Source organism: Osmerus eperlanus, chromosome 8 (genome assembly GCF_963692335.1).
Source record: "Osmerus eperlanus chromosome 8, fOsmEpe2.1, whole genome shotgun sequence".
NCBI classification, from domain to species: Eukaryota; Metazoa; Chordata; class Actinopteri; order Osmeriformes; family Osmeridae; genus Osmerus; species Osmerus eperlanus.
In genome coordinates, this window is record NC_085025.1 from 20536031 (window position 1) to 20547087 (window position 11057).

Sequence of the window (11057 nt, forward strand, 5' to 3'; positions counted from 1 at the left end):
CTTGACTATAGCGGTCTGTGACACGAGATTTCAGTTTCCTTCTGAATGCCTCATCTTGACTATAGCGGTCTGTGACACGAGATTTCAGTTTCCTTCTGAATGCCTCATCTTGACTATAGCGGTCTGTGACACGAGATTTCAGTTTCCTTCTGAATGCCTCATCTTGACTATAGCGGTCTGTGACACGAGATTTCAGTTTCCTTCTGAATGCCTCATCTTGACTATAGCGGTATGTGACACGAGATTTCAGTTTCCTTCTGAATGCCTCATCTTGACTATAGCGGTCTGTGGCACCAGATTTCTGTTTCCTTCTGAATGCCTCATCTTGACTATAGCGGTCTGTGGCACGAGATTTCTGTTTTGAACGGTATTGTATGTCATGTGAATATCTATGAAGTACTGACTGTTGTTTTTTCACTCTGTACTTAAGACAACTTGCATATTTGTTCCTATCATGCAGCAGTTTGTTTTTATATTTAGCAGACTCAAAAAAAAAATTCTGCTGTTTAAATGCGGAATCTGCATATTTTTGTCTACATTTCTGCTTCCTTGACTCATTTCTTTGTTGTTCTCTCTGTTTTTTCATTGTCTTAATTCTCTTCTCTTTGCTCAATTTCTTGAGAGGGTTCAATGTTGGAGGTTCATCACAGTTGATGCACAGCTCCTGAGGATTACATGTATCTTCAATCGCAGGACTCTGAGGATTGGATACGTGTATGTCTTGGTTGTCATTTGCGTAGCTTATTACACTCTGGAAGGAAAGTGGCATGAAATCATAGCTGCTGACATCAGACACATCTGAAAACATTGTGTGGATCCTATCGATCATTTCACCTAAATGTTTGAAAGTGAGCATTATGGCCGTACCATTCAGACATGCAAACCCCTCAGGCGTTCTTGAGTGAGGATCAAAGATTCCATACCTTCCAGAGCTGTCTCTGAACAGAGCAATGGTGTTTGAAGCCAGTGTGAGCAATGCATAGTTAGCACCTGAAGCCAAAGACTCAAGTCTTGTTCAAAGATTAAGGTACCACTCCTCCATCTCTTTACTCGGGGCAGAAGCTCTCATGTAACCATTCATGATAATTCATTCATAATACAATGTACCGATGTCCATCAGTCGTTACTCTGCATGGAAGTTCATCAAATGCCAAATAATTAGATACAAGTTTTCCCTCTTTCATCAGCTTTTTCCTAACCTCTCTGTACATGGCGTCACCTTTCTTTAATATATCATCAAGGTCCGGTCCTTGCAGATGCTCATTCTCAAAGTGATGGACAAGAAATGTTAGCGCATTACAAGTACACTGTCGATTATTGGAGAAAGAACCTTATTTATTATCACTTTGACTGTGGGAAGCTTGAACACTTACAACATCCAGTCTGTGGGTGTTTTCTGCATTTTCAATGTGAGTGTGCTGTACCACCTGTTGTCTGTTCCAAGGACCTTGCATCTGATTATGTAAATCTGGCATGCTTACAGTTGAGAGATCCAACTTCGTCCAGCGCTGCTTTGCGGCTGCAGATCTTTTTCCTTTCCTCTGCATTTTTGTGCAGGAGATTAATTACAAATGGTAAACCAGCAGTTTTCTTTTTAATGACAGTGAAATATTTCGATAAGTGATTACAATAACAAAACACTTGAGTTACAATCAGATGTATTAGTACAACTACAGCAAAACAGTAAAGAACCAATATTCTATAATTCACAAAAAAACTAAAGACAATAATTTACTGAAAGATGAAGGTCAGAGATTTCTAAAATGCTTTCTGGGAATTTCACAGAAACAAGTTAAACAGTTGTCAAGCCTGCAGTAATAAAGTTTGTGTGTGTGTGTATATATATATATATATGAAGTTGTTTTGAATTCAGCAATATACAAATATATATCAGTAGTATTCAAAGATGGTTGTTAAACTTGTGTGGGGTGTGTAGTTAAACACAATATCACCCAAATGCTTACAGTTGGACACAGTGAATTTTTTCTTCAACCAACAATGATAATTCAGATATTTCAAGTTGTTGTTATAATTCTGGTATTTCAAGAAAGGATTTTTCTGGCAAGGTGAGGTTTAAAGAAAACCCAAACCAAGAGAGATTCAGATCTTTCAAGTTGTTGTTATAATAATGGTATTTCAAGTTGATTTATAATTCTCGTATTTCAAGAAAAGATTTCTGGCAAGGTGAGGTTTAAAGAAAACCCAAACCAAGAGAGATTTATTTCAGTTCAAGGTGAGGTTTTTTCAAACCAACACCGAGAATTTGGTGGGGGTGAGACCAACACACCCAAGGCACACAGCTTCCTCTCTCCCAGGACAGACCTACCAAAGAAATGAAGTAATTTAGTTGACAGAACCATAAAAAAATAGTTGAACATCTAGTTCATAAAGCTGTACACAAATGAAATATTACCGCCCATTTAGAGTAATGTGTGTATAACATTTTCAACACAATTTCAGAGCTGTATGTGTCTGAAACATTTTTGTACATTAATCATAATAGCTCATTGTACATAATGTTAATGAAAAAAATAAACCCTCAAAAAACTAACTTACCAGTTCTTGAGAAGAAATATCTGCCTGGAGAGCGAGTGTCTACTGTTAAGAAAAGTAAAAGTATTTCAATGTCATCGTCGTCTTCATAGAAAGATAAATGTAATGGCAGCATTTGTGTGTCTATGCGAACTCACCACAGGTCAATGTAGGACGGTCACCACGATGAGTATCTGCCGTTAAAAGAAGGGAATTCATATTAAAGTCATTGGCCGGGTTTCCCAGATTCGATCGTTCTTAAGGACTTAAGAAGGCTCTTAAGAAGGGTTCGGCTAAGAAGGAGCGCTAAGATAGGGGTGTTTCCCAGACGCGTTCTTAACTGCCTTCTTAAGATCCCGCCAAAGAAGCTTCATAAGAAGCTCTTAGAGGGAGCTGCCCACCGCCGTGGTGCTGAAACTAAGTCAATCAATGCCATGCAAATCGATCACCCACCACTTTATCAGCGCATAAATCACACACAACACCCTGTTTCTCTAAACTTCTTTTCCTTTTCAACCATGTGTTCTGTGGATCATTTTGCGTCATTTCCTAGATTTCAAGCCCTATAGCCTACATGATAGTTGGTATGGGTTGTGTGATGGTAGTGGGTTTAATGTTGGGAGTAGGGGGGTGGCACCCTATGTTGAAGGCAGCGTAATGTTTCCTCCCAATCCAGCACGGATCCACCAGGGAGGGATTGTGGATTGGGATCAGTGTGCCATCCACGACACCAATCACCCGGGGGATCCCAGCCATGGCATGAAATCCACGGTGGACCTGGCGGACCTCGTCCCGTATGGTGGGCATTCTGATGTGTGTCCGGGCATGGCGCAGGAGGATCGGTGTCACGGCTGCCACACTCCGTGAAACCGATGCCTTGCTGAGGCCGGTGCCGTCCCCAACCACCTCCAGGAAGCTCCCCACTGCGTAAAAATGCAGCACGGCCAGGAGCTGCACCTCCGGGCTGAGGGCAAAATTGCATCGGGTTGCCCTCTGACGAGGCGTTGGATCTCCACACGGGGAAGCCGGTACTTGGACTGGACAGCCCGGTCCGACAGCACATTCAGTGGGGAGAAGTGCTGACGCACATAGGCATTTATATAAACTGTCTGGCTTCGCGCACGGCGACGCTGTTGATTAGCAGCGAGAATATGCTGTATTGCAGCCATGGTGTCTCACACGCGTGGACTTCAGCAACGCCTTTATATAGACTAGCAGGTGGAGCCTCTCTTGATGAGGTTCCAGCCGAGTTCAATTACACCTGTCAGTTTCCCTGATATCTGTGAAATACCACAGGGTTGTTGATGTTTTTATAGCTAATGTAAACTCATATGCATATGCCGAATGTGTGTGAAAACGTAATGAGTGATAGTAATGATGATTCATTTTATTTATGTGCTACAGGAACACATGGGCAATTATTTATTTTTATATCTTTATTTTTCTTCTTATGCTATTATTTTTCTTGTTCTGCAGCTGTGGGCGCACATTTATCATCACGCATGGTTTTAGTATTCCTTTGAGTGTCAGATATAACTTTCCCTGATGCAGCTGCAGTGAGCGTTTGGTCGCTAAGAAGGCTGTTAAGAGTGGGTCAGGCTGATCTTACATTTCCTTCTTAGTGAAAGATCTTCTTAAGCTAAGAACGACTCTGGGAACACGTCCTTCTTTCACAGCGCTCTTAGAACGCTCCTAAGAAGCTCTTAGCGCTTAAGAGCTTCTTAACGAATCTGGGAAACCCGGCCATTGTCTATTGTGAAAGTGTATGGATGTGACCCATTATCGACGATTCAAACTCTGATGTTGACGACATATTAGGATTGGATTTCTAAGCAGGGATGTTTAGATATGCTGTAGGTGTCTATTTACATATTAAAGTACAATGCTGTGACATAACGTTTTATATTTGGAGTATAAGCTAACTCCATTTACATTTTCGTAAAATTCCGAGTGTCGAGAGCTAGCCGACCTATAATGGGCTCCCCGGCTTACTATACAGTACACTAATGCCAATTTGGTTTATTTTATCGTTACTACAGTACAGTAAGTCAGAGCATAAGAAAACTCACCACAAGTCAGTGAGGCGTACAGCAGTCACTTGGACAAGCACTGTAAGAGAGAAGATTGTTTTCAGAAATTATTTCCACCCATTGACTCCGAGTCATAATTTTTCAGCTAGAACAGCAGACCATGGTTAGCTACCTAGCTAACAAGAATGCTCATTACTGTCGCGCTCGAGCTAGCTACGGTAGTCTGGTTATAACAGTTAGCTAGCTAGTTAGCTGTGTTAAAACGTACGCTTTCTAGATAGCAAGTTGGTAGTACTAGAGGTACTCCTGTAAATACTTAAATAGCCTACCCCAAGGTAAACATCATTTCGTATAATATTTTTTTATATCTATTACCAATGTTTACCAACCTTTCAAGCAAAATAACTGGACTTACCTGTCGAGTCAACTGTAGCAACTGCTTGAAAATGACAGTTGGCTTGTTAAGTTTCAGGTTGAGCGCGTGACTCGATGAGCGGAGCAGTTTAACAAACCTATGTTTCATTGACTTCCATTGATTTTAAAACATGACCATTTCAAAATATAGAAAGATGGGGGGTTTAAAGCTGTAAACAGCTGGTCAATAGAACACATTGATGTTTGAATGGAGTAGGTAGCTTAACCCTTGTGTTATCTTCGGGTCGTTCTGACCCATCAGTCATTGTGACCCACCGTCGTATTGCGACAACTTTACCGCATACAAAAACAAAGTGAAGCATTTTCTTTTAACCGTTGGGCTGTCTCAGACCCCCCACATTGCGAAGGTTAAAAGAAAATTATTTGTATTTGTTTTTGTATTGGGTAAAATTGGGTAAACACAACGATGGTTCGTTATGAACCTTTGGGTCATGTGACCCGAAGGCAGCACGAGGGTTAAACATGTAGTGAGCAGCAAGGAAGTACATTTGTGACATTTAAACCTATTAATGTTTTAAGTGCTTTGTGCTGCCATATTGCATAAATACGAACAGTTACTAGTAGCTCTATCAATATCATAGCAGACAAAAGTATGTCAGCAGTATGAAGGTGAAAAAAGTGTTGCTTTAAAACCAGAATGGTGAGACAGTGTTAAAGGTATATCTGTCATTGTCATGCATTGCAATATTTTCTTACGGTTGACAAAGGAGAAAAAAGAGTGAAATGAAAAGGGTATCTTATTTAATTTCATAAATGTTAAAGCGTTATGTTAGAGCTCAATGCTCTTAAGACAGTCACCCCCATTACCCTGTGCAACCCCAGTCAACACTGTGGAGTCCTTCCGCGATTGGGAACAGAACATCAGCTCCCTCACCAAGAAAGCACAACAGAGGATGTACTTCCTACAGCAGCTGAAGAAATTCAACCTGCCAAAGACAATGATGGTGCACTTCTACTTCCACGTCTGTTTGAAGTTTCTTGCGAATAAAACCCATTCTGATTCTGAAAAGTATTAATAATTGAAAGATGTAAAAACAGAAATACAGTTTGAACAGTGGAACAGTTTTTCTATATAGTGATGAAGAGCGTTGGCCAATCGGATTGGTTCCTTGTTTCTTGTAACGTAGCAACGGATGGTCATTGTCAGCAAACCTAGAATCTAGGTTTCAGGTTCAAGGTGGAGGAGAAACTAATCATGTGTGCACACCCAGTCCTGTTCAGACACTGAATTTAAAGATGACATAAATATAATAATCCATGGTGCAGGTTTGCCGATGTTGTCGTTGTCCCTGGTGAGTTTTTTTAATACTTTTAAATTCAATCTCGTCACATTACGTGACTTTGTTGTGCAACTGCAAAAGCTACTCTAACTCTGATAAAAATGCTGCTGCAAAAAGGCTGAACTATTGTGGGTAGTAGATAAGATCATGTTACATCTAGCCAGCGGATCAAGTATGTCAAAGTGGTATTTGTACAGAACACCGTACTGTAGGCGTGAATAATGCATGCATGGTCATCATCGTCGTCCATCTTTGTTCGAAGCGAAGCTAGAGAGAGGATTCAATGGGAGATTTCCTACAGTAAGCTAGATCTACTGCTTCAAATTGAAAACGGAGACGATATTTTGATTACAGACAAGTTCCTTAACCTCTGTTGTCAATATCGCCGATAAAAAGTAAATACTGTTACGAAGCATTTGTTTTTAGGTAACGAACGATAGACGTAACTAGCTAGCTATGTGACCTTGTTTCGCCGTTCTATAGCAGTTATGATGACAGCGTTGTAAGCACTCGTCACTAGAATGGCCATAACTTTAAAACAAAAGATCATATTTCAAATCTGTCTGCTGTTCTACATTGCCCACACAATTATGTATATATATATCAACTCTAACATGGCCTGTATCTTGTATTGAAAGTGCTCGAAAATTAGCTTGTCTAATGTATGGTGGACTGAGAAAACATTTGTCAAAGCGGAGCGAGCGGATGTCGTGGGAGAATTCCTACTGTGTTAGATTTACTGCTTCAAATTGAAAACGGAGAAGAAATTTAGAGTAAAGACAAGTTTCTTAACGTCTGTGTTCAATATCGTCAACTAAAAGTAAAAACTTTTCAGTTACGAAGCTTTTGTTCGTAGTAACGCCAGCTGCAGTAAACCTTTCGTGACCCCGGTTTGGCTGTTCGTGACAGTCGGATATGACAGTGTTGAGCCTTGATTTTTGCAGATTTCTGTGAAACTTTCTTAAAGAAAAATAATCTAGCTAGATTATGTACACTTTAAATTCAATGTACATACCTTATTTGGCCGATTGTGGAAAAAAGTAGAACCGTTTTTAGTTATGGAGAGCCATCGCGCTAGCTTGGAATTGCGTTATCCCACTCAACACTTCAGTGGTCATAACTTTTAAACAAAATAGTCTATCTTAAATCTGTCTGCTGTTCTGAATTCACGACAAAAGTAGGCACATTTCATACGCTCTAACTTATCCTCTATCTTGTAGTGAAAGTGGTTAAAAATGAGGTTTTCTAAAAAAGTTATGCAGACGGAGAAGACTTTTGTCAGAATGGCTCTGTGAATTCGTCTTGATAAAGGATGATTTGTCTAACATGATCATATAAATATTTACATCATTAGAAAGCCCTAAATCTTGTCTTCAAAATGGTATAAACAGTTCAGGTATATTATTTGAAAAAGTCTGCATATTCAGGCAGGAAAGTGTTAAACAGTGTCAAAAATTGACGCGGTGAGAAACAGTTCTGTCAGTGCATGACGTCACAATTGAATTTGACTTTTCATTTTTTTTCATTTTTTTTAGCACTTTAAACTTTAATACCTTAAAAACTTTAAAAGTTATCAATGAGAAAAGTAATAGCACACTAGAGCAGTTCAGACTTTATCAAATGAAGTTTGAACGGTGTTTCTAGCTTAAACGGTGTGAAAGGAGTAGGCGACAGAAAAAAGTGGGAGGAATAAAAAAAAAAAAAAATAATAATAATAATAAGTATGCAGAATAACAATAGTTTTTTTGCTTGCAGCAAACACACTAATAATATATATGTGAGAGAACAAAGGTTGTGCCCTTGCCGAAGGCAAAGCACACCCAATTAAACAACATGAACCGCTTGTAGCGGGGTTTGCTCGTTTAAGATTAGCAATACTTAATTTATAATAAAGTATGTAGTTCTTGGGGGGGGCACCACCTCTTATTGTTAAAGGGATAGAGGAAACCTTATTGAATAATATTTAAATAATAGCCTTCGTAATAATCAGTCTAATCTTAAGTCGTGAATTCTATGAAAGTAGAGCAGATCAGATAACGTGAGTGATACGCGAATATTATACACAATGATTTATTTAGGAGAATGTAATTATAATGAACAAATACCAGATAAGTTATGGGTTAGTCAGAGTAGTACAGTGGCTGGATGCAAATGAGGGCGAGCAACACAATGGCTGTGTAGAGCGCGTGTAAAGGGGGGAGGGAGAGAGAGAGAGGGGTAGAGAGGGACAGGTAGGCCTTTGTGGTAACAATGGACGAGCAAGGGCAACTGACTTAGCAAGGGTTAAGCTAACTCATTTGTAAGATACAATCAAACATCAACAATTTAATCACAACATGCCAATATGTCACAGGTAAGAAATATTGCAAATCGTAGTTACTTTTGTCGGTTTGAAGAAGGGTAGAGTCAATGGTTTCGTTATCGTCCAACGAAAATAGAACAACGGAATCTTTGGCCAAAGTTCCGGGCGCTCAGTGAATTTGCAGGTTGAGAGGAATAGTTTAGAAATGACGCGTTCACTTCAGTTTAATTCCTACGAACAAGCGAGGGTTATTGTACGTTTGGGGGTTTTATACTCCAAAGAACAAGGGGGGGTCCCCGTGAAGGTGACCTCTTTCATTGGTCAGTTTCCCCCCACCTGGGCGTCGTCCTGAGATCTGCCTAGGTGTGAAGTAGCTGTACCTTTTGAGTTCCGTTATTTCAACTGTCCATGGAATGCTCAAACTTCAGAATATAACAATACAACATTCGTAAATGGTTTTGTTAGTATGGTACAATCATTTTGATATCAAGATTGGCTGACTTAACTATACTTGAAGGGAAGTTATAATCAAACCTCAATTAAACAACGTTCTAAGTAAATGGGAAAAACACACATTATAACACATCAACTACTGTCATTGAAATAGTGTCCATGAGCCATGTAGTCCTTGAGAATATGTTTGTAAATCCACATAAGAAAGTTCTTCCTTGTAAATCCTTTGTCTGATACTGTGGGCCGTGTGGCCTCTGTATCTGACCCCATGCTGGGTCAGAAGCTTTGAAGCTTCTCCTCTGGGAGAAGGACAAAGGGGGAAGACCCTTTCCTTGTCGGGGGTAGGAGAAGGTGTGATGGTACCGTGCTTTGTCTGTGGACTGTGCTACATGCTTTAAGTGCAAGTGTACCTGTGGAAAAAAACAAGCAACAATAATAAAAACAATATATCACAGCGAGTACAACATTTTAAAATCAGTTACCACTAACCACAAGAGCAACAAGTCTCTAAGCAAGAGTCATTGTGATCCTTGAGGAAACTAACATTGGGTCAAGCGAACCAGAGCCATAGAAAAAGAGAGTTGCGACACTTCCATAGACTCCCATTGTTATCGAGGAATGCGGAAGTAAAGCGTGTCACATGCGACCTGTAGTTCCAAACATTGCATTTTCCACCGTTCAACCCCATTCATTTTCAGTGTCTCCAAAGCAAGTTAGCTGGTAAATTGATGAAAATCCTTATGAATCCTTCATATTTTTTACCACCACATATCAATTGTTATTAGTAGTATTTCATATAGCTAGCTTTAGATAAAGTTTATCGTAAGATTATAGCTTGTTTGATTCGAAACGCAGTTAGAGCTAGACTGTAGGTCTAGGTAGTATCTAACATAAGCAACACTTTTACTGAAGCTAGCTAGAGAGCACGTGTATCATAACCAGAAGTCAGTTGGCTTATAGTCTGTCAAATTAGTTCTAATTATTGGTGTTCGTTGGCATACAAAGTAAGTCTTCTATATATAGCTCTTATTAGCCTAGTTATTAGAGCTAGCAACAATGAATTGCAGATTAAGGGGTCCGAAGCAAGTTAGCTGGTAAATTCACGAAAATCCTGCATTTATTCATATTTCGACCACCACATATCAATTGTTATTAGTAGTATTTTATATAGCCAGCTTTAGTTAAAGTTTATCGTAAGATTGTTAGATTCTAAATGCAGTTGGAGCTAGACTGTAGGTCTACGTAAGCAACACTTTTACTCTAGCTAGCTGTACATGTATCATAGCCAGAAGATCACCGGATCACTACAAACAAAAGGAGTGGAAGAACACAGGACATATTGTACAATAAAATGTTTTATTGAATGCAGTTGGTTGCCTTGTTTATTCTGTTCTATTTACCAAACTCCTTTCTTGTCTTAAATTGAGCAGTTGCTGGTGATAATGGTTAGATTAAACTTGCATCAAGTACTACAAATATAAGTGTTGTTAATGTGGTAGGCTAAATTGTAAGTGGGCTGATGAATAAAAAAACGTTTAACAAGACCCATTTACTTCAACCGTCTAAGGTTAAACGTTAAGTGGAACAATATAGTCCTCATTAGGCTACTGTTTGGTATGTACAGTATGGTAGCTAGCATAGCCATTTCTAGCTCTGCTTCACAATATTGCGTTATGTATAAGTTCATGTAATACATACATGTTAATAAAGTATCAGACATACGTGATACAACACACCAGTGACATTATGTGTTAATATACCGAAAATGTCCGTGAATCGAGATGGTGCTGCTGTCTGTCCCGCCGAAAACCATTCAAACAGGTTGACAGCAGTGGGGGTTTTGTTTAACTACAGGGAGCTACCGGAACCACGTGACAAAAAAGCTCTAGCTTTTTTCCTGTGTTTCACTGGCAGTGAGTGTTCACAATGTTGTATTTCACTCCATTCTACACCAAACACGTCAGGGAGGACTGCCTTTTGTAGATACGAGTCTGCTGAAGATAGCCAGAATATCGGATTTCTTTA

The 11057-nt window shown here is 39.5% G+C and overlaps 1 long non-coding RNA gene across 1 annotated transcript; it reads right to left on the reverse strand.

Moving 5' to 3' along the window:
- Positions 1-2152: 2152 nt before the first annotated feature.
- LOC134024515 (uncharacterized) lies at positions 2153-2726 on the reverse strand. Its single transcript, XR_009930891.1, has 3 exons — positions 2691-2726; positions 2557-2598; positions 2153-2322 (listed from the first exon to the last, which is right to left on the reverse strand). It is a non-coding gene; the product is annotated as an uncharacterized LOC134024515 (long non-coding RNA).
- Positions 2727-11057: the final 8331 nt, after the last annotated feature.